Genomic DNA, 27314 nt, shown 5'->3' with positions numbered 1-27314 from the left:
AATCCCCAGCAAGTGTCAGCTGTTGTCTTGTAGGAGTGTTGGGGATGCCGGATACCATGTCGAAGGGCGCTGGAGTGTGATGTGTCTCCCCTCTGCAAGAGGCATTCAAGCGTTGGTAGTCCACTGTGTGTCGTGGGTGACCTGACTTCTTTGCCACCACGACCATTCGTGCGCACCACTCCGTCGCTTCTCCTGGGGAGACTTCTTGGATGACGCCCTTCCGCATGTCTTCTTCAAGCTGGGCCTTCACCTCGGCTTCCCAGTGCTTGGGAACTGTTGCGGGAGTATGGCATGAGTATGGCACGGTGTTCGGCATCAGATGGATGTGGTGGGGCTCCCCCACCATCACTGGTAATGGTTCCCTGGTCGTATTGAAAGTCGTCGACGAGAAGTATTGGAGTAACCATTGCTCCAAGCATAGGACGTTCTCTTCGATGGGTGGTAACGGAACTGACGATGGTCTGGGTGGTGGGGTTGTGTCGGTAGACGCACTCGCCGATATTTCACTTGGAAGATGGTGTGGAAAGTCATTTGGGACAAGTCCGAGGTCTTTACGTACAGAAAGAGAGAGGTAAAGCAACTTGGCCGATTTGACGAAATAAACCTCTTGTACACTTGTGCGATTCCTGAAGGAGATCAGAAAGACTGCTATTCCCAGTCACTCCAGCTGTAAGTTGGCGACATCTCTTAAGCCAGCATGACGCTGCAGCAGCACAGGCCTTACATTGAAAAACGCCTGCAACACATACTTGAGCCCCTGTATCAGTGACGGCGCTCACGTTCATGAACCTGGGCCCCTCTCTCTCCGCCACCCTGACCAGGACAGTTGGTTGGGAGGGGTGATGTGTTGCAGCGATGATTGCCCCTGTCACCACCATGGCGGTGGTGGGGTTTGACGGTGCCTTCTTGCTTCTGCAGCATTTCTTGACGTGCCCGGTCTTCTGGCAGTTATGGTAAATAAGCGACCTTGCCGGGCATGCGTTTCTTTCAGGGGTGTGACTAGCCCCGCAGTTCCTGCACATGCGCCTAATGGTGATGGGGTCCGACAGTGGCTCGCTCCTCCTGCCATGTATAGCAGCTGTCTCGGGGATGGCAGGTGCACTACTTTCAAACTCTACTGGTGCGATTTCCGTACCTTGCTGCCTACCGCTGGCATCTTGCTTGGCAGCCTCAAATGCGCAACACATTGCCCGTAGGGCATCGACACTCGCAAATGACTCGTATGATTGAAATAATTGTCTTTTTAACACTTGATCCCCTAATCCCACTATAAGTTTCTTTAACAACATATACTCTGAAAGATTAAAATTACAATTGGGGCACTGAAACTCACAGTCTGTGGCTTTTTGAGAGCTACGCAAGAAAAAGTCACTGACACTTTCGTTATGGCCTTGCGTCAGCATCATGCTGAAAAACTCTGACCACTGAACTGCTTGGTTTGATGCACGAGGTATGAGTTTGGAGACAGCATCCAGTGCCTCCTCAGTCGAAAGGGTGCTCCAGTTTGTTGTGCTGCACCTGGCATCGAGGGCACGCTGCAGCGTCGGTGTGCAATACAGTTTCACGTGATGGACCATCTCGTCGGCCGGCACCTTGCAAAGTCGAAGCCAACACTCCACTGACCTTCGCCGCGATCGAAACGCGGCCGTCGACATCTCCATTTCACATTTCTTGGGGGCTGCAGATGGTGGCACCCTAGACAGGGATCCACATGTTCCAGATAGGGCAGCGTTGGCAATACCGGTTTGGAGGGCCTCGAGAGTATGTTGCTGTTGCACCAGCCATAGTAGCGTACATGCAGCATTATGAGGAGCCGGCGAATAGGAGCCTCTAAGGCCAGTAGGCCTTCGGGCAGCTACTGTAGGTCTTCTTGGGGTGGGCATTCTGCTTCACATGTGTGAGCATAGGTAACTCACTGCGCCATGTAGGATGTTAGATGCTTAGGACTGTAATGAAACCCCGGTGCCCAGTGATGCGTGTATTGTAGAGTAATGCTTGCTACAAGAGCGCCAGTTGCATACTGAGTACTGACTTGGTTGAAGGGAGAAGCCAACCTTCCCTCCGGCGGGAAAAACCGGTCTCGTTCGTAAGGACTGGGAATCAAGTGACACACTGGCTGGGTGTTTACTGGTTTATTGGTAGTTCCTTACTGAGATAAATGTACAGAATCTTTGAAGATGTTATTGACGCGTGCGAGCGATAAAGTAGCGTCTACACACAGACAGGTAAAAACAGAGGTACAGGCTCAGGCATCTGTGTTTGTCGGCAGACAAACAGATGGCGATATTGAGAGACATGATTAACATACAGTGATGAAACATATATCAATGGAAAGGCCAGGAAACTCTACATATGGCCAATTGCATGAGATTATTCAAGACAGATTAATGAATACAATGCAGTAGCATAATATATGTGAAATGGCGAGATGTTTGGCATCTTCACAGACAGAAACATACACACAGTTTGTTACAGAAGATTTGTTGGAACATTATGAGTACATGATCAGAATGCTTGCTTGGCAATCCAAGTAGTGGTGATTGTACATACATCAAAACAACAATGGTTAGGGAGAAACAGACGGAAATATTGTATGGTTGAAATCGCATTCCTTTAGAGAAAGAAAACGAGATGCTCTTGTTGTCTTGTCCACTCCGATAGATGACGAACACATGCACACACGCGTGTTTGGAAGAGACGGCGTCAGGCTCTTACAAATACTCTCCCCCAAGACATGGGTAACGTCTGATTAATCGGCCCGGCTGCGGAGACAACTGCTCAGGCGGAGGGTGCGGTGTGGTTGTGTTTGGGAGAGACGGCGTCGGGGCGATGGGTTCTTACAATATTCCCCACCCAGGCGAGGTATCGATACGGAAATTGTCTTGCCGACAATTGTAGTTGGCTCGAAGGGCTTGGGCTAGGGGTGGGTAGGAGGCTGAAGGGCAGCGCCGGCTGGCAGGAGCTCGAGGAGGACAGGAACCGGTTGAAGGGTGACGTCGGATGATCCTTCGGTGGCCAGCTCGAGGGCTGAAGGATGACGGCGGCTGATACTTGGTTTCCAGCTCGAGAGGGGCGGCAGCAGGCTGAAGGATGACGTTGGCTGGTCCTTCGTTGGTCAGCTTGTCCAGTACGAGTGCAGGGGCGGCTTCAGGTTTCCTGGAGGAGGCATCCAGGGCTCTGGTGGTGGGGTGGGTCATCTCGGAGGGTCGGACTTCTACTGAGAACTCAGGAACGGCGGGAAGCAGTGAGGCGGCGAAGGGTCTGTCGGTGCATGGGTCGTCATCTTGGGTCGGCCGGGTCTTTCGGGTCACTCCGGGGGTTCACCAGTGTAAGGACTGGGAATCGAGTGATGTACTGGCTGGGTGTTTACTGGTTTATTGGTAGTTCCTTACTGAGATAAATGTACATTGTTGTTGTTGTTTTAGATTTAGCTGGCCTTGTGCCAGCACGGGCTCTTGCTCCTAGAGCAGCCCGTAACTCTATGTTGATGATGAGTCTGTGAGATGGGTAGGTTAATGAAAACTTTATTATGATACATGAAACTGATTTTGGTGGGGGTGAAATTTTGAAATGAAAAGATTTAACAGGCAAGGTTGCAACCTCTTTGAACCCTAAGGTACCCATCAGACGAGGATAAAAGTACGATAGCAGTGAGTGTTGGCTAGTGGGAGAGGCCAACAGATGGAAAAAAAGAAGAATTGAGTAGTAGGCACAGGTAGCTAGTATGCTAGTTCGTGGTGATCTAAAGCCATATTCCTTGTCCGGTCCTAATTCTTGTGTCTGTATGTGTTTTGTGTATTTGTTGGGTGTTGATTGTGATGGATGGAATGATAGGGGAGGGAGTGATTTCTAAAGTCAGCATCTAGAGGGGAAGGGTATGGCTTTTGATTTGTTGTCTGGGTCGGGTCTGTTGTGTCTGATTAAAATGTACAGATTCTTCGAAGACGTTATTGACGCGTGCGAGCGGTAAAGTAGCGTCTACACACAGACAGGTAAAAACAGAGGTACAGACTCAGGCATCCGACAGACAAACAGATGGCGATATTGAGAGACATGATTAACATACAGTATGAAACATATATCAATGGAAAGGCCAGGACATTCTACATATGGCCAATTGCACGAGATTCAAGACAGATTAATGAATACAATGCAGTAGCATAATATATGTGAAATGGCGAGGCGTTTGACGTCTTCACAAACAGAAACATACACACAGTTTGATACAGAAGATTCGTTGGAACATTATGAGTAGCCTACATGATTAGAATGCTTGCATGGCAATGCAAGTAGTGGTGATTGTACATACATCAAAACAACAATGGTTAGGGAGAAACAGACGGAAATATTGTATGGTTGAAATCTCGTTCTTTTAGAGAAAGAAAACGAGATGCTCTTGTCGTCTTGTCCACTCCGATGGACGACGAACACAAGCACACGCGCGTGTTTGGAAGAGACGGCGTCAGGCTCTTACACGTTCTCTTCTACAGTCTTACATACAGAAAGAAGTTAGACCAAATTGTAGGTGAAACTGAGCAGAGCAAATAAAAATAAAAGAAATGTAAAAGAACCGAAAAAAAACGCCAAGCAAAGAGAAATTAATAAGATAAACTCTAATATTTATTGTAAATTTAGGAACATGGAAAGAGGAAACTTGCTATGATAACACGGGAAAGACAGCTCTGATAAGCAGAGCTACAAAGAACATGCTAGAGCTAAATGGTGGGAAAATATTAAAAGGGGAAAGTAAATGAAATTTGTGGTCTTTGTTGTTACTTTTAGCCCAGCATGGAATAATAATATGGGCAGATTTAGTATTATGCAGCAGCTATGCCAAGAAGGTAATGATGAATTGGTAGGTTATATCTTACTGTTCATAGATCTCTCTGGAAAGAAAATTAATAATAAGGAATTTATCCAAACAAGAACAATTAAAAACTATCCACGACGAGCGAGAGAGCTGTTACATAGAGGAATTACTGCCTCAACTACTATCAATAAGATTGACGTGATTCAAGAAACTCTGTGCACGAGTCCCACCGTCCTAAGGTATTTGGTGACTTTGGTGTGTCTGCGTTATATACTCTAAGCTATTCTAGATGTAAGCTAATAATACGTATTAAGTGACAAGTCTTATGGGTATTCCATCTCTCTAATTTAGAGCATGATGAACTTAGGCAACCGTAATCTAATGAATTGTTCACTATTCCTACTTCTACATTAACCCCAGCCTTTTTGCAGGTAAATCTTTCATTTAAACCATAGGCATATCTTAATCGGGAGTTGAAGACATGAGTTTTCGGGGCCAGTTGAGAACGACGGACTCAGGTTCCGCCAACGAAAACAAAATTACCTTTCCTAGAATGCCGTGTTCTGACCTAACCAGACCTTAGGCTACCTTCCTAACCTGACTTTGGGCGCCGTGTCTTGACCTGGCTGGTGGGTTTCGTACCCCCTGGACTCCCCAAGTAACACTGAAAATAGGTAAAAGATTGGCGGAACATAACTTGCTGGGGTAGTTTGCAGAAGGACGGGATCAGGCCTTTCCAATGTTTAGTGTTACTTGAGGGGATCTAAGGGCAGGGGGGCTAAGCCCCTCCCCACAAGTTCAGTTCGTGGTGCCTTAAGTGAGGTTAGGAAAATAAGTTCTAATTTGGGTATTATTGCAGTAAGAGGCAACACGCCATAATGACAAAGAAATATGTTTTTCTGACTGATTTTATGTGTTTAGCACGAATTTCACCTTCAATTTCGTTGGAAATGAATGGATTTGTAGTAAATTGTCACGTGTTTACTTAAACTATGATTGTGTCATCAAAACTAGCATGTGGGAGGAGCTACATTTGTAAACAAACACACGAACACACTCATAATCTCGGTGACAACATACTATGAGGATCTCAAGAGCACTGTGTTAAATGGGATAAAATAATACAGGTATTTCTAAGAAACTATCAATTTCCGACGAATTTTAATGTGAAATTTGTGCGAAACACATCAAAATGACCTAGAAAAGTGTATTTCCTTGCCATTTGGCCGTGTTGCCTTTTACTGCAATTTTACCCTAATTTGGTCAGGACATGACATTCTAGGATAGGTTAGGTTTGTTTTTGTCTGTGGAACCTGTTCCCGTCCAGGATCCAAAGAAGAACAGGTCTATTAACATAGTGACAAAAATAAGACCTATTTTGGTAGATCTAAGCCATCTGTCCGCGGTGAGGTAGGCTATGGCAATTGATGTTATTCTATAGAACTTTACCTGCTGAACAAGAATTTAAATTAATATTTTGGCGGTCAAATGTAATTAAGCTATAAATTACTTTAGGACTGTAGCTGACGGCAAAGGGGACCTGTTGGGAATTGGGGTTTTGGGTATGGTAAAACCCTTTTGAGAACAGCTAACAGTAAGGGGGAGCTGTTGGGAACTCAGGTTTTTTTGGTGGGGTAAATAACTTGGGAAAAGGTGTGGGTACCTTATTGTTGTATTTCCTGTTATATATGTCATTTGGAACACGAAAAACAAGCGTAAAAAGAAAGGCGAATAAATGGATAGCGGGAGCCGTTCCAAAGGCACTTTTCATTCATTACTAGTATTGCTGGTTCTAAGCTTTAACACGCATGCGCTAGCTTTCGGTTCACCAATCAGCAGCTGCCGGTTGTCTGCGCTTAGCGAGAGCTGTGAGAGACTGGCAATTGATGTTTTTCTGTGTTATTTTACTTGCTGAACAAGAATTTAAGGTAATTCCCTCGTGCCAGAACATACAAGCTTGCCAGGAATCTTAAAACGTGCAGATAAAGCTCGCAGTGCCGTTCTGCCATGGCGACCTATAGAGGCCACCCAAGTTGAAAGCAGAAATGGTAATGTTTTGTTTCCCATTTACGAAAGCTTCGAATAGTGTGCAGTGGAGCTAGACTATGGCAGTTGACATTTTTCTGTATTATTTTGCTTGCTTTACAAGAGTTTAAGGTAATATTTTGTTGGTTGGGTGCTGCTAAACTGTAATTGTTCTGACACAATATACAAACCCTCGGTCCTTTACACTAGGAATTACTTTCAGGTGCAGGCTGGAAACGGCCGTTAAACTCTTGAGCAAGGTGGTTAGTCAGTAACTACCGCCAGGTAGGCGGGGATACCCGCCTGCCCGGATGTAAATATTCCAGTTTGCTTTCGGCCGTCATGTGTTGCTGACGTGTTTTCGTTCTCGCCGCCTGACTGTCGTTAAGCTCTTATTATCCTGGTGGGATCTTTCTGTATTTTTGTGTATATATATGTGTGTTTGATATTTATTAATACATACCCACGATTTGTGATAACCTTGCATAAGCCGTCGTTCCCTGCCTGTGTCTTGGGTTTGGCGGCCAAGGGCGTAACTGGAGTAGCGTAACCAAGTGGTAATGCTTCTCTTCCAGCAGCCCTTTACGTAAATACTGAGGGTGCCCCTGTACTTTCGGAGATATAGTTTGGGACGTAATATCTTCACTCCCTTACATTCATTGGGACGTAAGAGTTCGTTCCCTTCTTGGGCGTCCGCCTTCCGTGTATAAGGGCCATCACTAATTCCTTCCTACTTATGCTGAGTGTTTTTTTTCTCTTCCCGTAGGTTCTTCTCCCCTTTAGTAGATCTCTCTCCTTTGCCTTCTTCGCCCGCTCATCGGGCGAAGTCTAGGGGCGGGGAGCGATCGGGCGACCTCTTGTAGAGTACCTCCTCCCACTGCATAGGGCAGTTCCCCTTGTAGCGGGAGGACTCTCCCTCTACTAATCATCTTTGCTTTTCTTTCAGGTTGACAGTGAGCATCGCAGACACAGCAGTAGTTGGCTGGATATATCGAAGGATATCGCGCATGAGGCAGTCCCGACATTCATTCAGTGTTGCTTTGGGATCGACCACAATACCTGGTTAGATGACATATTTCCATGTCGGGATCATTCTGACTCTTTCCCGCCGATGTGGATCGATCGCTGTCATTGCTGGTCTTCATGTATGCTGTTGCAATGCTTCCTGCATATCTGTGGTCCATCTGCTCCTGCTGTTCCTGTGTTATGCTCTTGTCAACTCGACGACAGACTGTGGGCTGCTTTTCCTGGTCTCCTGCCGCAGCCGCCCTGATCGTCCCTGTCGCTGCTGGTGACTTTCAAGTGACATTTCTGTCCGTTGCAGTAGCTCCTGCCTTCCGAACCACTAACGTAGCTCCTGCATCGGGTGTCCTGATCATGCCCGCTACTTCTCCTAGTGGTCGTGCCTGGGGCCACTTCCGTTATGTTCGTGCCAGCTGCCCTGGAGGTTACGATGTCTGCCATCCTGTAGAAGATGTTGGCGTGAAGGGGAAGGAAGTCGCCTTGTGGAAGTGACGTTCCTGGCCATTTTAGTAGCTCCTGCCCTCTGAACCTCTGCCATAATTCTTGCATTGGCTGTCCTGGCGGTCGTGCTTGGGGCCGCTTCCGTTGTGTTCCTGCCAGCTGCCCCAGGGGTTACGCAGTCCGCCATCCTGTAAAAGATGTCGGCGTGTAGATGAAGGAAGTCGCCCTGTTGAGGTGATGTTCCTGGCTGTTGCAGTAGTTCCTGCCTTCCGAACCGCTGCCGTAGCTCCTTCATCGGCTGTCCTGATCATGCCTGCTGCTTCTCCTTGTGGTGGTGTCCTGTGCCATGTCCGTTGTGTTCCTGCCGGACTGCCCTGGAGGTTATGATGTTTCGTGTCCACCATCCTGTGGAAGACGTCGGAGTGGAAGGTGAAGTAGCCGCCGTCTTCTTCATCTTATCTTCGATTGCGTCCTCTGCTGCGTCTTCCCTTCCTCTCCCGAGGTCCAAGGGGGTCCCAAGAATCGGACAGACCTCCGTCGGCCGAAGGAGAGGAAGGCTGCTTCTTCCCGTTGATGCCCTTGGACGTCTAGGGACTGCCTCCTTCCGGGGGGTCAGTGGGTCTCTTGTTGACTCTTTCCGACCTTTGGTTTGGAAACCAATTCGCATAGCCCTGGGTTTTGTGTTTCAGAAGCCGTGGATGCGCAGACCTCGGTTTGCGATCCTGTTCCCAGTCCTAGAGGTTCCGCCTCTAAGACGGGGGCTGCTTCGGGCGCTCGTTCGCGAGCCGCTCCGAGTGCTTGAGATTCTATGGAATATCGAGTATCCTGATCTGGTCTGGAGAGATTTTTCTCGGCCCAGTTCGGGAGCAGTGCGAGTGTCTCGGCTCGTCTTCCTGCCAGCACTGCAAGCGCTTCCCGAGTGTTTGCCAGTGCTCAGTTGGGTTCCCAGCCTGGTGTCTCAATCCTGTCGGTTCGAACATCAGAAGAAGCAGGGAAGAGATTCCCTTCGGGAGTCCTGCGGTACTTCTAAGGGACTGACTCTCTTCTGGGAGACAAGTTTCTCTCGTTGGCTCTTCCCGCCCTCGGGCATGAACTGATTCGCATTCTCCTGTGGGATCTTGTGTTTCAGGGGCCGCGAGAGCGTGGCCTCTCAAGGCCACGCCCTCGTTGCCAGTCTTGGAAGTCTGCATCTAAGACTGGTTCTGTGCTTGGCTCTTTCGATCTATTAGGAAACAAAGCAGCCGCTCCTGAATTTTGGAAGTCTCGTGGGTAGCTCGAACTCTATGAATCACAAGCGCTCTACTTATGAGAGGCACAGGACGAGAGAAAGTGCCGAGACACCCAGGTGTCTGGTTGCCGGGACACCCATATGTCTGGGTGCCGAGACGCCCAGGTGTCTGGGTGCCGAGACGCCCGGGTGTCTGGGTGCCGAGACGCCAGGTGTCTCAATCTGCCCGCCAGCTGCTTCGGTTGCTCGGCCGGGCTTCATTCTTGTGTCTCGAACTTAAGGGTTCGAGCATGCAAGATAGCAGACACAGAATTCCCCTTTGAACCTTCTCAAGGGGCCTCGGCCTCGAAGGAGTTTAGTTTGGGAACTAGCAATTGTTCACAGCAGACGAGTCCGGCCTGCCCAGTTACGATTGTGTTCGCGCGATCGGCTCGACTCGGCCCCCGGTCGCGCTTACGAGACTGGCTCGGCTCGACTCAGCTTGCCAGACTGGCTCAGCTCGGCTCGGCTCGCCCCGCCTGCCTCCCAGTCCGCCACATACCAACCAGCTGGATCGCATTTACGTGATCGGCTCGGCCCTACTCGGTTTTTTCCGATTCGGGTTCTTAGCTATGTTCGAGTGAACTTTTTGCTCTTCCCAGGAAAGTGCTTTGCCACGGCACAAGTGCTCTTCCCCCGTGTGGCAGTAATCTCCTTCGGTTGATTATCGCTCACGGTCTGCCTCTCTTGCTTATCTTACTGGCAGGACAGGTAGGGATACTCTTTCGCCTCACCTGTTCTCTTCTCCTCTCGGTTGTTCCGAGAGGCGCAAGACGGAGAGAGAGAGCTCCGATGAAATTTTCTTCGGAGTACGGGTGCCTGGCATGCTTTGGGTGTCGGTCCCCCGATTCTCTTGTATTATAACCAGGTAGCTGAGGAGGGTTTCATGGGATCTGTCAAGGTCTCCCTCCAAGGGGAGAGGTACAGGAGTTTCACGCATCGGAAACAGCGAGGGTCTTCCTCTTCAAGTTGCGATTGTCCCCATGTTTTCGGAGAACTTCACGCCGATTTGTCAGCACGAGGATCCCCAGGACAGGACCGCGGCTCCCCCAATGAATAACCTTCATCACTCGCAACCCTTGCAGTTCCCGAGGGGCCAAGAGTGTCAGGAACCGCCGCAGTCCTGACTTCCGAGAGCGTTCTCGACCTGATGAATTCTTTTCTTCGATGGAGTTAATTCAGGTCGAGACACCAAGCTTCCACCCCTGCCTCGACAGAATATGAATTCTTCTTTCCTCGGAGGGTCTTGCCGACTGCATTTTTTTGGGCAATTCTGGTGCTAAGAAGAAGGACTTTGTCCCAATTCGGATCTCCGGTTTCGTAAGTCCCGAGTTGGCTCGACCCTTAGGACCGAACCTTTACTTGGTTCTGCCTTTCTCTTTCAGAGATTTGCCAGACACCCCAGTAATCAAGGTTTGCACCAGGGCACTGACTTGTCCTTTGGACAATGGCCAAGAACTTTGGGTCTTAGTCATCTCAACTCGACCTTGAGTTCAAGCCAGCCCCCCTCAACTCCTTAGCTAAAAAGTCTTAGGCTTCAGAAGATTGCAACTGCTGATGCTTGGACGAAATGATACTTATCGAGTCTCTGGAACTGGCAGCGACATTGCCGAGACCTGGGAATGGATTCCTTCAGGAGAAGTATCTATTTCCCTTAGGTCTCGGCAATTCTTTCCATCGAACTTCCATCCCGCCACCTCTCCCATGCTCCCGATTCGGGAAATGCCAGCCTGGCTAGAGCTAATTGCCTCGGTATCCTGTCATTTTGCAGAAGCTTCCCCATGGTGGAGAATGGAAGTCTGCTTCCTTTCCTCCATTCTTTCTTCTTCGATGTATGAGGAAAGAGTTAGGCTAATGCTTGATTGAAGGAATCTTTGAATATGCTTGCATATTCCCCTCACATCTTGTGTCTACTTACGGATTCACAGATTGAGGAATAGGTGCACACTGGTAAGACCTTGTCTTGAATTTGTGTGACCGAGACGATTAGTACCTTCTCATCACCGTCCTGGGCTCAGGGCAGCCTTTTTGGCCGTCCGAGAATTCGTGATGGGTTTTGTGGCACTCACGGGTTTCGTTGAACAACAAAACCACAGTAGTGGCATTTGTCAACAAACAAGAGGCAATCGTTTTTTCCTCCTGTTTCATCTCATTTGCAGGTACTCGAGTGTTGTTCTGTTGCACACTCGACAGCTCAATTAACTAGATGCATTCCTGGTGGGGATGTATTGGTAGGCAAGCCTGGCCTCAGGTTTGAGTGATCGGGACGGAACATGCTGCTCATTCTTTCTTCACGAAGATTCATGCAGAGACTGCTCGACTGAGAAATCCCTACCATCCTTCTGTTGCCTCCCTGCACACAAGTCGGTAGTTTTTTCTCGCTCCTTCATACCTGACCAGGGGCCGCTCTGTTGAGGCATGCTGTCTTTTTGGTGAAAACTCGATATCGACATTTTTTCCCTCCGTATTTGTCCGTTTCGCTAGGGGTTTACAAACATTGCTCACCCCGAGTTACAGACAAATACTTGAAGACTTCGCCTTCATCCGACCTGATTGCCGAGGCATCGAGAAGAATTCCGCTTGACCCAACCCCCTGTAGCAGCTACACAAGAAGCAGTTCTTGAGGCAGTACATCCCTGTGTGTTCAGGACTGGGAGACTTTCCAGCTTTTCTTGCAAGCACAGGCTCTCTCGCCGAGCGGCAACAGATATAGCTGGATATATTGAAGTCCTCTGCAACACTGTCCCAGGGACTGGATCCGTCTTCGCTGGTGGTGTTGTTGTCGGAACTTCTTCTCGGGTCAGAGTTGCTTGTCAAGTCTGGACTTCCTCGTCTTCTCTGGCGAGGGTTGCTTCTCTCCCTTTCATTTGTGAAGAACGTAGGCCCTTGCGACCTAGTCTTCTATCTGAAGTAGCCTTCATCTTCTCAGTCGAGAGTTAGCTACGGATGAGAAGCTTCTTCAGTCGTGCTCTCCCAGGGAACTGTTTCCTGGGTGGCATGCGACTCTCGTTTAGGGTTCCTGTCCGTGCTCTGCACGCGCCTTACGAGACTCGTAGGATAGAGATATGCCCTCTTAGGACCATCTCTCATCTTACCCTGGCCTTGGCGTAGAAGATGGAAGAACAGGGATGGGGCTCATACCTCGACCCCTCCTCGGATGTCGTAGGTGGACTCCGAATCCATTGGCCTTGACTGTCGGGTTCGAGTCCTTCTTGTTCCCCTCCTCCTTGGACTTTGTGTTGATGATCCAGATCATTCGTTATTTTGTCCTACTGGGAGCTGTGGTACTTTCTGAAAGGCTCGACATTCCTAACCTGGATGTTGTCAACGTTTTCGCTAGTACTGTCTCTCCCAAGGAAGAAGTGTCTAAGGACACATCTTCCTCCCGACTTAGTGAAGCGATCAAAGGAAGTACTTGGCAGCTGACGACGACGATACCGGTACCTTTCACCGAGAGCTCACGAAGTCAATGGCTTGGTCCATCCCTCGCATTCCGGAAGTTTCTGTCGGTCTGGAAGCAAGACGTGGTCTCTTAGACCACACTCTTGTCTTCTTCCTTCTGTCTTGCCCACAGGCCCTTGGAACCCTTTTTCCTTGGGTCTGTGGTGGCTGCTCAACAAGTTGTGTTGTCTTACCCGGCTCCTTCAAGAGGACAAGTAGCATCTCCCCTAAGGTGTTGGTTCTGGAAGTGAGAAGGATTCCGAGAGTGACTGGCTTCTCTTCCTCCTCCTTCCCCGTCCTCCAACTTCTCCTTAGGGATGAGAATAGGACTCAAACCAATAGCTGCTGGAACTGGCACTGATGCGATAAGACTACACATTGAGCACCCGTTCTATTTTTCTTATAGATTCACAGGAGCAATTCCGCTCCCTCTAGCAAGGGGAGGAAGGAGAGACGGGCAATAAGGGAACCCTATCTCGGCTTTTCCTTACTGCCTCCGACTCTAGATCCTTCCAGCCTACTTCGTAGGAGTTATGTTTCCTCACTCATGCGAAAAGGTCCAGTATCTGACATTTGATCTTGCAGTTCCTACAGTCTGATCAATATGTCAGAAGCACGGTACTCCTCCTCGATCTTTCGACCAGGAGGAGTAACCCAGGTGTGCAGAACTCCAGTCAGTTCAGGAGACTCACTCAGATTCCTCCCTCCAACCAGTGAGTCTTCCTAATGTAAAGGACCGAGGGTTTTTATATTGTGTCGGGACAAATCCCAATTTTGGAAAGTAAATTGTATTTTTCCTAACTATACAAACCCGAGGTGCTTTACACTTTATGCCCACCTCATGCCACCCCTCAATCTGAACCTGGACCGAAAAGGCAAACTGGAATGTTTACATCCGGGCAGGCGGGTATCCCTGCCTACCTGGCGGTAGTTACTGCCTAACCACCTTGCTCAAGAGTTTAACGGCCGTTTCCAGCCTACGCCTGAAAGTAATTCCTAGTGTAAAGGACCTCGGGTTTGTATAGTTAGGAAAAATACAATTTACTTTAAAAATTGTTATTTTACCTTTGAGCTGTGTGCGACCCACTGGTACAGACACGCAGTTTTCAAGGGTCAGTTACATTTTAGTTACAGCCGACCGCCAAAATGTTATTTTAAATTCTTGTTCAGCAGCTAAAATAACATAAGGAAACGTCCATTGCCATAGGCTAGCTCACCGCAGACAGCTGGCTTAGAATTACCCCTTTTTTTGCACAGGTAGTCATGTAAGCCCCTCCCCACTAGAGATTCCTATGCCCAGGTGCCACTAGTTTTTGCAGTCTTTTTAAACAATTTCCTTGAGTAAAACTATTCATAAGGCTTTTTTTTTTATTTTGACTTTAATGCTAAACTGACCCACTGGGACCATGAGTCATTAACCCTTTAACGCCGACTGGACGTATTTTACATTGACAAAAGTTGTCTGTCGGGTGCCAAGTGGATGTAAAATACATCGACTACAAAAAGTTTTTTTAAATATTCGCAGAAAAATACTTATAGGCCTCGTTTACGAAAAATTTTAAATCGCGCCTTGAGGGATGCTGTGAGTTCACGGATCAAGCTGTTGTTTTGTTTACAAGTGTGACCCAGCTTTTTTTTTGCAAAAAACGAAGTTTCTTTCATATCCCAAAAGAAAGCATCAGCTAACTCTGCTGAAAATCTCAGAAATTCTTTAGTCACTTTGTCGTAATTTTTGCACTGCTTTCTATTAGCCTTTACATAAAGTTTTATATGTGAAAATGTGCGCAATTTCATGTAGAATACAACAAAAAATAACTCATGGTTGTAGCTTTTATGAATTTTGACATATTTTCATATAAATCGTGATAAGTGCCAAAATTTCAACCTTCGGTGAACTTTGACTCGACCAAAATGGTCGAAAAATGCAATTGTATGTTAAAACTTACTTTCTAGCAATATTCAATCATTTACCTTCGTTTTGCAACAGACGAGAAGTCTCTAGCACAATATTTCAATTTATGGTGAATTTTTGAGAAAACATTTTCCTTACGTCCGCGCTAACTCTGCTGAAAATCTCAGAAATTCTTTAGTCACTTTGTCGTAACTTTTGCACTGTTTTGTATTAGCCGTTACATAAAGTTTTATATATGAAAATATGTGCAATTCCATGTAGAATACAACAAAAAATAACTCATGGTTGTAACTTTTATCTATTTTGACGTTTTCATATAAATCACGATAAGTGCCAAAATTTCAACCTTCGGTCAACTTTGACTCGACCGAAATGCTAGAAAAATGCAATTGTAAGCTAAAACTCTTACATTCTAGTAATATTCAATCATTTACCTTCATTTTGCAACAAACGGGAAGTCTCTAGCACAATATTTCGATTTATGGTGAATATTGAAAAAACTTTTTCCTTACGTCCGCGCTAACTCTGCTGAAAATCTTGTGTGTTCGTCGTCTATCGGAGTGGACAAGACAATAAGAGCATCTCGTTTTCTTTCTCTAAAGGAACGCGATTTCAACCATACAATATTTCCGTCTGTTTCTCCCTAACCAGTGTTGTCCTGATGTATGTACAATCACCGCTACTTGCACTGCCATGCAAGCATTCTAATCATGTACTCATAATGTTCCAACGAATCTTCTGTATCAAACTGTGTGTATGTTTCTGTTTGTGAAGACGCCAAACGTCTCGCCACTCCGATGGACGACGAACACACAACACACACGTGTTTGGAAGAGACGGCGTCAGGCTCTTACAATCTCAGAAATTCTTTAGTCACTTTGTCGGAATTTTTGCACAATTTTCTATTAGCCGTTACATAAAGTTTTATATATGAAAATGTGCGCAATTTCATGTAGAATACAACAGATAATAACTCATGGTTGTAGCTTTTATCAATTTTGACATATTTTCATATAAATCGGATGTGCCGAAATTTCAACCTTCGGTCAACTTTGACTTGACCGAAATGGTTGAAAAATGCAATTGTAAGCTAAAACTCTTACATTCTAGTAACATTCAATCATTTACCTTCATTTTGCAACAAATGAGAAGTCTCTAGCACAATATTTCGATTTATGGTGAATTTTTGAAAAAACTTTTTCCTTACATCCGCACGCGCTAACTCTGCTGAAAATCTCAGAAATTCTTTAGTCACTTTGTCGTAATTTTTGCACCGTTTTATATTAGCCATTACATAACGTTTTGTATATGAAAATGTGCGCAATTTCATGTAGAATACAACAATAAATAACTCATGGTTGTAGCTTTTATCAGTTTTGAAATTTTTTCATATAAATCACAGTAAGTGCCAAAATTTCAACCTTCAGTGAACTTTGACTCGACCGAAATGGTCGAAAAATGCAATTGTAAGCTAAAACTCTTACATTTTAGTAATATTCAATCATTTACCTTCATTTTGCAACAAACGAGAAGTCTCTAGCACAATATTTCGATTTATGGTGAATTTAAAAAAAAAACTTTTTCCTTACGTCCTCGCTAACTGCTGAAAAGCTCAGATTTCACACATGAAACTTACCGAACAATTACATAGCTATACGCTTCTTAACCTTACGGCAGTCGAAATCCCAAATTTCTCGTGCTAGCGGTGCTGCTGAGCTGTAGGTGATACAACCCCACCCACTTTCGGGGATCCCAGGTACTACTGAGCTTTGCTTGACAATTCGTTTCCTGCCGCCCACGGTGAAACACCCGTGGTTTTTTCGCTGCAGTTAACTGTTCGCCATTTTGTTTGACACCCGATTTGGTGAAGTACAATTTTCTTGGTTGTTTTTTGTGTTTGACGGCATAGCTGCTTTCTTTATTCATCTGTTTAGTGTGAGTTATGTCAGATTCAGGTTCATCTGTTAGGTTTTGCAGCGAAGGCTGCAAAACTAGACTAGCCAAGTTATGTTATGACCCACACTCAAAGTGCGTGAAATGTAGGGGGCAAGAGTGTACTAAAGAGCGTACATGTAATGAATGTGTAGATCTAGATGATCAAGGATGGAAGAGTTTTTTGTCTCACCTTGATAAGATGGAAAAAGATAGGAAAAGAAAGGCAGCCATTAGGGCTGATAGCAGGGCTAGATTAGAGTCAACTCCATGCCGTCAGAGGCAAAGAAGCCCGCTTTGTCTTCTCCTATTTTGTCAAACGTCTCTCCTATTGATAGTCCTCCTACTTCAGTACATCTTACTCCGGCTCAGGTTCCCCATGCTTCTGATTCCGACATCATTGCCCAATTAGAAGATAAGATGGATAGGAAATTTGAGCTGATTGCTAAATCTGTTTTGGATTTAGGTACATCTTTTCGTGAATTTGTGACTAAGTCTAGTGAAGTGAAAAGTGCAAGTGTCGTATCCGAAGAGGCGGCTGTCCGTCCCTCCACTTCTCCTAGACCGAGGTCACTGTCTCGCTCCCCAGCACCTGGGAGAAGACATACCGTGAGTCGAAGGGAGACTGGAGGGGTTTGCCCACGGGCAGCCGTCGACTCAGTCGTGAATTTCGACTCAATTACTGTGAAGAGACACCATTGGAAAGGTGTAGATGTGTCTGGTGTAGGTTTGTCGTCGGACTCGGAGGTGTGTTCGCCTGATACCAGGCGAAAGAAGTGGAGTGAAGTGTCACGCCCGTTAAAAAGGCGCGCAGTGCCATTGGATAGTTCGTCATCACCTGTGAAGAGAGGGAGGGAAAAGAGTCCTCAACCCTCGTGTAGCTGTTGGGAGAACCCTGTGTATCTTTCGCCTAGTAGAGGTTTGGGTGCTGTTCGCAAGCGATCTCGCGAGGTATCAGTGTCGAACTCGCATAGTTTCATCTCGCCGACTGAAACAAGGAAAGTTTCGACTCGTTCGCCAGCTGACGAGAGAGAGAGTTCGACTCGCAAGTTTTCATCAAGGAAGTCGTTGCCTTCGCCCACACCATCGGGAGATGATGCGAACAACAAAGAAGCTTTTTTGGAACTGTTGAGACAGCTTCAGGACTTAGTTAAGTCATTGAAGAAAGTTAAGGCTTGTACGGATGAAGAAACCAAGCAGTCGACAACGTCGGATGTAGAGGATCAGTCGGAACAAGAATCGAAAGCGGCTTCTGCTTACTCCAACTTGATGAAGTTTTTGTTGGCTTCTTATCCGGAATTCGAGCCAGCTCCTCCGTTTTCGCCTCCTTCTACCTTTGTTAAGGATAGGAAAGTACTTTCGGCGAGTCTACCTAAACTAGTGCTTTCGCAGTCGGCGAAAAGAGTCTTCAAAGAAGCGGAGAAGTGGCTGGAGAAGAAGAGGGAGTCTGGTAAAGCCGCCTTCGCTGTCCCACCGTCCAAGTTACTGAAAACCTATAAATTTTATGCTACTGGAGAATTACCCTCGTTGGGAGTCGCTGCCTCCTCCCAAGGGGATTTCTCAGGTCTGGTGGATGCTAACAGAAGGACAGCGTTTTCGTCGGCGAAAATTTTCTTCTCTTCGCCTGATTTCGACCACCTGATTAAGAACCTATTTAAGGTAATAGAAGTTTTCAGCTTCTTAGATTGGACTATTGCTGCATTAGCAAGGAAAATAGAGGATTGTCAATCTCTGGAGGATAGCTTGGCGACAGACTGGCTTGATGTATTATCGTGTGCTGACAAGGCAGTCAGGGATGGCTCAGGGGAACTTGCATCTCTTTTTACTCTGGGCGTCCTTAAAAAGAGAGAACTTTGGTGCTCTTTCACCTCCAAGGGAGTCACTTCTAACCAGAAGTCTGCTCTCATGTTTGCGCCTTTATGTAAGTTGCATTTATTCCCTGAACAGGTTATTCAGCAAGTTCTCTCCGATCTGGAGAAAAAGTCTACCAATGACTTATTGACTCGTTCGTCGACGCGACGCCCCAAGGAGACAACACCTACAGGAGCTAAAGGGTCACCTCTTCAGAAGCACCCTTTTCGGGGGGGAAAGACTAGATGGCAACCCAGACCAAGGACTAATTTACGTCCACAAGCCACAGCCAGTAAGAAACCACCCTCGAGACAGTTGGACAAGTAGGGAATTTTACCCTCACACACCTGTAGGAGCAAGACTCCGCCTGTTTTGGCGGGAATGGAGTCGAAGAGGGGCAGAACAGTGGGTGATCACAGTTTTAAGAGGTTATGTGATCCCGTTTGTGCAAGATCCACCGCTGTCGAGTATTCCCATCGCCTTGACAGCATACTCGCAGGGATCAGAAAGAGCTTTGGCTCTTGCCAAAGAAGTAGAAGCCCTGATTTCCAAGAAGGCCATAGAAATAGTGGAAGACATCTCACCGGGCTTTTACAACAGGCTGTTCGTAGTCCCCAAGTCATCGGGGGGCTGGAGGCCTGTCCTGGATGTGAGTGCACTCAATATCTTTGTTCTGAAGACGAAGTTTCGTATGGAAACCAACCGATCAGTCATGTCAGCTCTTCGACCAGGAGACTGGATGGTGTCGCTGGACATGAAAGATGCATATTTCCATGTACCTATTCATAGGAGCTCCAGGAAATATCTACGGTTCGTTTTCAACAGCAGAGTTTACCAGTTCAGAGCGCTCTGTTTCGGACTTTCGACAGCCCCTCAAGTATTTACTCGAGTCCTGGCCCCGGTAAGTCGATGGTTACATTTGATGGGAATCAACATTGCTTTTTATCTGGACGACTGGCTTCTAAGGTCCGACTCCAGTCTCCAGTGTGTGAGGGATTTAAATCGGACACTAATATTAACATAGCAACTGGGATTAGTAATGAATTTAGAGAAGTCACAGTGAGTACCGAGTCAGAGGATTCCATATTTGGGGATGATTCTGGACTCACAAGCTTTTCGGGATTTTCTCTCCCCGAGGAGAATAGAGTCTCTCCTTGCGACTGTACGGAAACTGTTAAACCACTCGTCCTGCACGGCTCTGGAGTGGATGAGCCTGCTGGGGACTCTCGCTTCGGTGGAGACCTTTATTACACTTGGTCGTCTTCACATGAGGACGCTACAATTCTACCTAAAGGCCAGTTGGGACCGGAGAATTCAACCGGATTCGACTGTTATTCCGATCTCCGAGGAAATCAAGGAGGATCTTCGTTGGTGGTTGTCGGAGGAAAGAGCTCACGAGGGTTTGTCCCTCAAAAGAGCGAACCCAGAGCTAGAATTTTATGCCGCCGCATCGGACTCGGGATGGGGAGCCCTCTTGGGGAAAGAGAAGACATCAGGCATCTGGACGGAACAGGGGAGAGGTCTTCATATCAACATAAAGGAGCTGAAAGCAATTTTTCATGGGCTTCAAAGTTTCACTCCTCTAGTCGAAGGGAAGAAAGTTGCGGTGTTCTCGGACAACACCACAGCGCTGTCATACATAAGGAAACAGGGAGGGACACATTCGTTCTCCCTGTATAGAATGACGGAGCATCTTCTTCTGTGGGCGAATTCGCACAGAGTGACCCTCTTCCCCAGGTACGTGCAAGGGAAGCTCAACGTTTTAGCAGACGAACTCAGTCGTGCGCGTCAGGTTCTTCCAACGGAGTGGACATTGGATATCAGAGTTTGTCAGGATCTATGGCGGTTGTGGGGACAACCAACGATAGACCTCTTTGCAACGTCCAGGAACAACAGGCTTCCTCTTTTCTGTTCTCCGGTTCCGGACCCGTTAGCCTGGAAAACGGATGCAATGCTTCTCGACTGGTCAGGTCTGAATGTTTATGCATTTCCACCATTTGCGATGATCAGAGAGGTATTAAACAAGTTTCAGAGTCACCAGAATGTTACGATGACACTAATAGCTCCTTTTTGGCCCAGAAAGGAGTGGTTCCTGGATCTCCTGAGGATGTTAGTAGACTTCCCCAGGCTTCTGCCACAAATTCCATCGCTACTCAAACAGCCCCATTTCGACAGAAATCACCAAGGGTTGTCGTATCTCGCTCTGACAGGATTCAGACTGTCCGGGACCTGGTCAGAGCGAAAGGTTTTTCAAGAAGAGCGGCAGAGGCTATTGCTAACTGTAGAAGAGTCTCTTCGGGCAAACTCTATCAGTCAAAATGGGGAGTTTTTAGAAATTGGTGCAGAGAAAGTCACACAACTTCTTCTAAAACCTCTATACATTAGATAGCAAACTTCCTAATATATCTGAGAGACGTTAGGAAGTTATCGACTTCGACAATAAAAGGATATAGATCCATGTTGGCGTCAGTTTTTAAACATAGAAGCTTAGATATATCTAATAACTCGGACATCAGCGACTTGATTAAATCTTTTGAGTCCTCTAGGACAAGGAGACCAGGTTTAGTGGACTGGAATTTAGACGTAGTATTGTCCTGGCTCTCTAAAGCAAATTTTGAACCTCTTAATTCGGCTTCTTTGAAGGATCTTACTAAGAAGACGTTATTCTTAGTCGCCTTAGCTTCAGCTGGTAGAATCAGCGAGCTGCACGCAATGAGTAAAGAGATAGGATTCACACAAGACGAAGCTGTGTGTGCCTATACTCAGGATTTTTTTATATTTAAGAATGAAGATCCTTCAAGACCATGGCCTCATTTCTTCTCCATTCGAAGCTTGTCAGGAGTAGTAGGAGAAGAGGACGAAGAACGTTCTTTGTGTCCGTGAGAGCACTGAAATTTTATCTTCATAAAACAGAGGCTTTGAGAGGAAGTTCGAACCGATTGTGGTGTTCAGTTAAAGATCCGAGCTGTCCCATGTCTAAGAACGCAATTTCGTTCTTTTAAGGAGCCTGATTCAGGAAGCACACACGTCAGTAAGAGATCAGACTCTACAGGTGTGTAAAGTTAAAGCCCACGAGGTTAGGGCAGTAGCGACTTCCATGGCTTTTAGACATAATACGTCGCTAGCATCTATTTTGTGAGCTATGTTCTGGAGGTCAAGATCGGTTTTTGCTCTCCATTACCTGAAGGATGTGGAAGCAACGTTTGATAATTGTTGTCGTTTAGGACCTTTGTCGGTGATGGGCATGGTGTTGGGAAAGGAAGCATAGGGGGATTTGGTCCAATTCCCCTTCCTTTTGACTATCTCTTCGTCTTGATTAGAAGGTGGTCGAATTTTGGGGAAGCCTGGGGGTACACGGTACCAGGAGTACCCTCCAGTTTTTATGGTAGGGTTTGTTAATTTTTTATGGTTATGTGTAGGTGATGGTCTTTGATTGTTATTTTAATCTGGTCATAGCCCAGGGCAAGGGCTTAACATTATTTCATTCTGATCAACCATCGGTGAACCTCCATGGTTGCAGAATACCCACTAGTAGTAGGAGCGATCCTGGCCACTACTGCCACGTTCCCTACAAGTGATGAGAGCGCCGACCAGAGACAGTATTCTCCTGCAGCTGCTCTCTCACGAGGTAAGGTACTACAACATTCTTGCAATGTGAGTTTTTTCTTATTTGCATTAAAAGTCCATATGCCCACCAGCCGGGTAATGTGGATTCAGCTATGTAATTGTTCGGTAAGTTTCATGTGTGAAAATGGTATTTTTATAATAAAATAAGGTTTCACACATACCTACTGAACAATTACATGATTAAAGCCCTCCCTCCTCCCCACAGTTGGACGGGGCGGCTCAACGAATTGTCAAGCAAAGCTCAGTAGTACCTGGGATCCCCGAAAGTGGGCGGGGTTGTATCACCTACACGTCAGCAACGCCGCTAGCACCGAGAAATTTGGGATTTCGACTGCCATAGGGTTAAGAAGCGTATAGCTATGTAATTGTTCGGTAAGTATGTGTGAAACCTTATTTTATTATAAAAATACCATATTTCTTTAGTCACTTTGTCGTAATTTTTGCACCGTTTTATATTAGGCGTTACATAAAGTTTTATATATGAAAATGTGTGTAGAATAAAACAAAAAATAACTCATGGTTGTAGCTTTTATCAGTTTTGAAATATTTTCATATAAATGACGGTAAGCCAAATTTTCAACCTTTGGTCAACTTTGACTCTACTGAAATGGTCGAAAAATGCAATTGTAAGCTAAAACTCTTACATTCTAGTAATATTCAATCATTTACCATCATTTTGCAACAAACAGGAAGTCTCTAGCACAATATTTCGATTTATGGTGAATTTTTGAAAAAAACTTTTTTATGTCCGTGCGTTACGAATTCATGCATCATTTTGTGATAATATTTTCTCTGTGTTGCTTTCATCGTTTTACAATTCGTATATACCAAAATCATCGCAATTTGGTGTACAATACAAAAAAAAAAAAAAAAACTCATTAGCTTTAACTGTTTTGCTCACAGCATGATTTGTATACAATTATATATGAATTTTTTTTTGTGCTGTCATATATTCTAATATTTATATATGGTAATGATATTTTTTTTCATTTTTGATGGTTGCATACTAAACCTCAGGCAATAAAAAAAAGGAGCCAAAAATGAACTCTCAATATTAAAAATTAAGTGTACTGTGATTTTTTGAAAAAAACTTTCTTTCCGCTTCGGCACTAACTCTCAAACCCCGCCGGCATACGGCAAACACTTTTGTAAATAGAGGCTCGGCGTCTAAGGGTTAATCTATCTTTTCCTAATAGCTGATCTCTTCTTTCAGTTTTTCCCATTACCTTCTATTACTTTTTTTCAAATGAGCACCATATTCTTTGGAAGGTTGAGTTTCATATGAATAGGGCTCATCTTCTGAATAGTAGCAATAATAATATTGATCACCAAGAGGAATTTGGGGCAGCATTGAATTCCCCATTGAATCCAAGAGATATAACTGTTGTTTGTATGACATTTTATGATAATGTAGTCAAGATAATCATAGAACTAATTTTATATAAGTAATTTACCAATTAATTACATAGCTATACTTTCCACTTACGCTACAGCCTCAATTTGAAATTCGTGGTAGCGCTCCGATTGTTTAGTGTAGGCTACCAGTCCCGCCCACTAACGGGAATACTAGGAACGACTTAGTAGACAACCTCATTCTCTCTCTGCTGCACTTGGTGTAAACATCGGGTGTTTGCAGCGGCTTTGTTTATTATTCGCCGATGGGATTACCAGATTTTGGTGAAACATTATCGCTGATTTCGAGTAGCCTTCAAGGATCAGTATTTTATTTTTTTTTTGTTAAGCTCTGATTTAAATTTATTGTTTGTTCCTGTATAATATACAAACCATCAGTCCTTTACATTAGGAATTACTTACAGTGAAGGTGGACACGTCTGTTAAACTCTTGAACAAGGTGGTTAGGCAGTAACTACCGTCAGGTAGGCAGGAATACCCGCCTGCCTGGATGTAAACATTCCAGTTTGCTTTTGGCTGTCATGCATTGCAGACGTGTTTTCGGATCTCTTTCCCTGACTGTCGTTAAGCTCTTTATTATCCAGTTTCGCTTCTATGGCGCCCTTGGTGGCCTCCACTCCTTCCTTCTCTCTCCCTGTAGGTTCTTCCTTATCTCTCCTTCCCCTACTTCGCTCACTTGTCGGGCGAAGATCCCACTGTTGGGGGTGGGGAGCCATGGGTGGTCGGGCAACCTCTTCTCAGGGGCTTCCTCTCGCTGTGCAGGGCAGTTCCCCTCGGAGCGAGAGGAGTCTCCCTCTACTAATCATCTTTGTTTTTTCTTTCAGGTTAACAGTGAGCATTATAGGCACAGCAATACTGGCAGTCCCTGGTTATCAGGGGGCGTTCCGTTCCCGACAGTGTGATGATAAGCGAAAATCGGTGATAATAGCGCTGATCCATGGTTATCGGTGCTGATATCCGGTTACTGGTGCCGATAACCAGGGACCGGCGCCGCCGATAAGTGGGGATCAGCACCGATAACCGGGAATGGGCGCAGATAACTGGAGATTGGCGCATATCGGTGCCGAAAATCCAGTTAACGTTGTCACTAGACAAGCGCCGTAAAATGGTATAGCTGATAACCAAGGCTGCCGATAACTGGGGACTGCCTGTAGTTTGCTGGATATCTCAGTCGGGATATCTTTGCATGAAGGAGTCCCGATGCTCATACAGTGTTGCTTCGAGATTGACCACAGTACCTGTTGGAATGGCATAGTTCCACGTCAGGATCGTTCTGACTCTGTTCCCGCCGATGTGGATTGATCGCTGTCACTGCTGGCCTTCATGTATGCTGTGGCACTGCCTCTGCCACATCTGGTCCATCTGCTCCTGCTGTTTCCTGTGTTATGCTCCTGTTGACTCGGTGACAGTCTCTGGATGGCTCTTCCTGGTCTCCTGCCGCAGCCATCCTGATCATTCCTGTCACTGCTGCTGACTTTCATGTGATGTTCCTGGCCATTGCTGTAGCTCCTGCCTTCCAAACCGCTTCTGTAGCTCCTGCATCGGCTGTCCTGATCGTTCCTGCTGCTTCACCTGGTGGTCGTGTCCTGGGGCACTTCCGTTGTGATTCTGCTTAGCTGCCCTGGAGGTTATGATGTTTTGTGTCCACCATCCTGTAGAAGATGTCGGAGTGAAGGTGAAGGAAGTCGCCCTGTGGAAGTATCCGCCGTCTTCTTCAACTTAATCTTTGATTTCGTCCTCTGCTGCCTCTTCCCTTTCTCTCCTGAGGTTTGAGGGGCATCCCAGGAACCGGATAGACCTCCGTTGGCCGAAGGAGAGGAAGGCTGCGTCTTCCCCTTTGATGCCCTTGGACGTCCAGGAACTGCCTCCTTCCGAGGAGGCAGTGAGTATCTCATTGACTCTTCCTGACCTTCGGGTTAGGGAACCGATTCGCAAACCCCTGGGTTTTGTTTTTGGAGCTGTGGGTGCGCAGACCTTGGTTTGCGTTCCCGTTCCCAGTTTTAGAGGTTCCACCTCTTAAGACGGGTGCTGCTTCTGGCGTTGTTTGTGAGCCGCTCTGAGTGCTAGAGATTCTGTGGAATATTGAGTATCCCGATCTGGTCTGGGGAGTACTCTCCCTGGCCCAGTTCAGGAGCAGTGCGAGAGAAAGGGCTGAGGCACCCAGGTGTCTCAGCTCTTCCTGCCAGCACTACAAGCACTCCCTGAGTGCTCACCAGTGCTTGGTCGGGTTCCCAGCCTGGTGTCTCGATCCTATCGGTTTGAACACTAGAAGAAGCAGGGAAGAGATTCCCTTCGGGAGTCCTGCCGGACTTCTAAGGGACTGACTCTCTTCTGGAAGACAAGTTTCTCTCATTGGCAACCTCGAGCAGGAACCGATTCGCATTCTCCTCTGGGGTCTCGCGTTTCGGGGGCCTCACCCTCGTTGCCAGTCTTAGAAGTCTACGTCGAAGACTGGTTCTATACCTGGCTCTTTTCAATTTCTTAGGGAACCGAAAGCAGCTGCTTCCGATTATCTTGAGTCTCGTAGTCGCTTGAATTCTATAAATCACGAGCACTCTTGTGGCGAGAGGCACAGGACGAGAGAAAGTCCCAAGACACCCATGTGTCTTGGTGCCAAGACACCCAGGTGTCTCGATGCCAAGACGCTCATGTGTCTCGATTCTGCCCGCCAGCTGCTTCAGTTGCCTGGCCGTGTTTCTTCTTTGTGTCTTCAACCTTAGAGTTCGAGCATGCAGGATAGCAGACGCAGAATTCCCCTTTAAACCTTCTTCTCGAGGGGTCCCAGCCTCGAAGGAGTTTAGAGTTCGAGAAATTAGCGCTAGTCCATGGCAGATGAGTTCCGCCTTGTCCACTTCCGATTGCGTTCACGCGATCAGCTCGGCTTGCTCGCCCTGCCCTACAATGGGCATATCAAATCGAGTTTCCCAGTCACTCGACTTTTTCAGGGCAAACTACAGTAATTAGTTCCGGCGGATGCACTGAACTGTCAGAAGCATGTCCTTCCCGCCGAGTGCACCTTGGATCCCCTGGTCTGGTGGAATATGTAGAATCTATGGGACAGGCTGATTTTGGCCCGGTTTGCTGCCTCAAGGAACCTTTGCCTTCCTTTTCATTCTCCAATCCTAGACCCTCTTGCATGGGCAACTTATGCCATGCTACAAGTTAGGGCCAACCTGGACCTTTATGCCCTTCCACATTCCAACTCAGTCAAGGAAGGGCTGAACAAGTTTTCAGGTTCATTGCAAAGTGACAGTGACCCTCTTAGCCCCGTTCTGAACCATGAATAATGGTTCCTGAACCAGATATGGTTGTTGGTGGACTCTCCACAACTCCTTCCACAATCCATATCTACTCAGGCAGCCTCACTTCAAAAGATACCACCAAGGGTGGGCCACTCTTTTTTCGGACAGATTTGCAAGCTGTCCAGGAGCTTGACTGGAAGAAGTGAATTTTTCAAGACTGACTGTGGAGACTGTTGCAAGATGCAGATGTGAGTCTTCATGCCAAGTACTCCAATCTTAGTGGGCAGTCTTCTGACGATGGTGTAACGGTTATAACATCTTGGTTGTGCA

General features: G+C 46.5%; 1 protein-coding gene across 5 annotated transcripts in view; it reads left to right on the top strand.

Moving 5' to 3' along the window:
* The first annotated feature begins 4915 nt into the window (after window positions 1–4915).
* The window catches only part of Ski6 (exosome complex component Ski6), a 64867-nt gene continuing 42468 nt past the window's right edge, over window positions 4916–27314 (top strand). The window contains exons 1-2 of one of the 5 annotated variants that reach the window (XM_067108911.1): window positions 4993–5101; window positions 22535–22701. The gene's annotated coding sequence lies outside the window, so the exon portion shown is untranslated. Of the gene's footprint in view, window positions 5102–22534; window positions 22702–27314 lie in introns of all 5 variants that reach the window. The other 4 variants (XM_067108912.1, XM_067108913.1, XM_067108910.1 and 1 more) reach the window with 4 other exon arrangements.

This window comes from Macrobrachium rosenbergii, chromosome 9 (genome assembly GCF_040412425.1).
Source record: "Macrobrachium rosenbergii isolate ZJJX-2024 chromosome 9, ASM4041242v1, whole genome shotgun sequence".
In the NCBI taxonomy this organism is placed as follows: domain Eukaryota; kingdom Metazoa; phylum Arthropoda; class Malacostraca; order Decapoda; family Palaemonidae; genus Macrobrachium; species Macrobrachium rosenbergii.
This window is presented reverse-complemented; position numbering and strand designations above follow the sequence as displayed.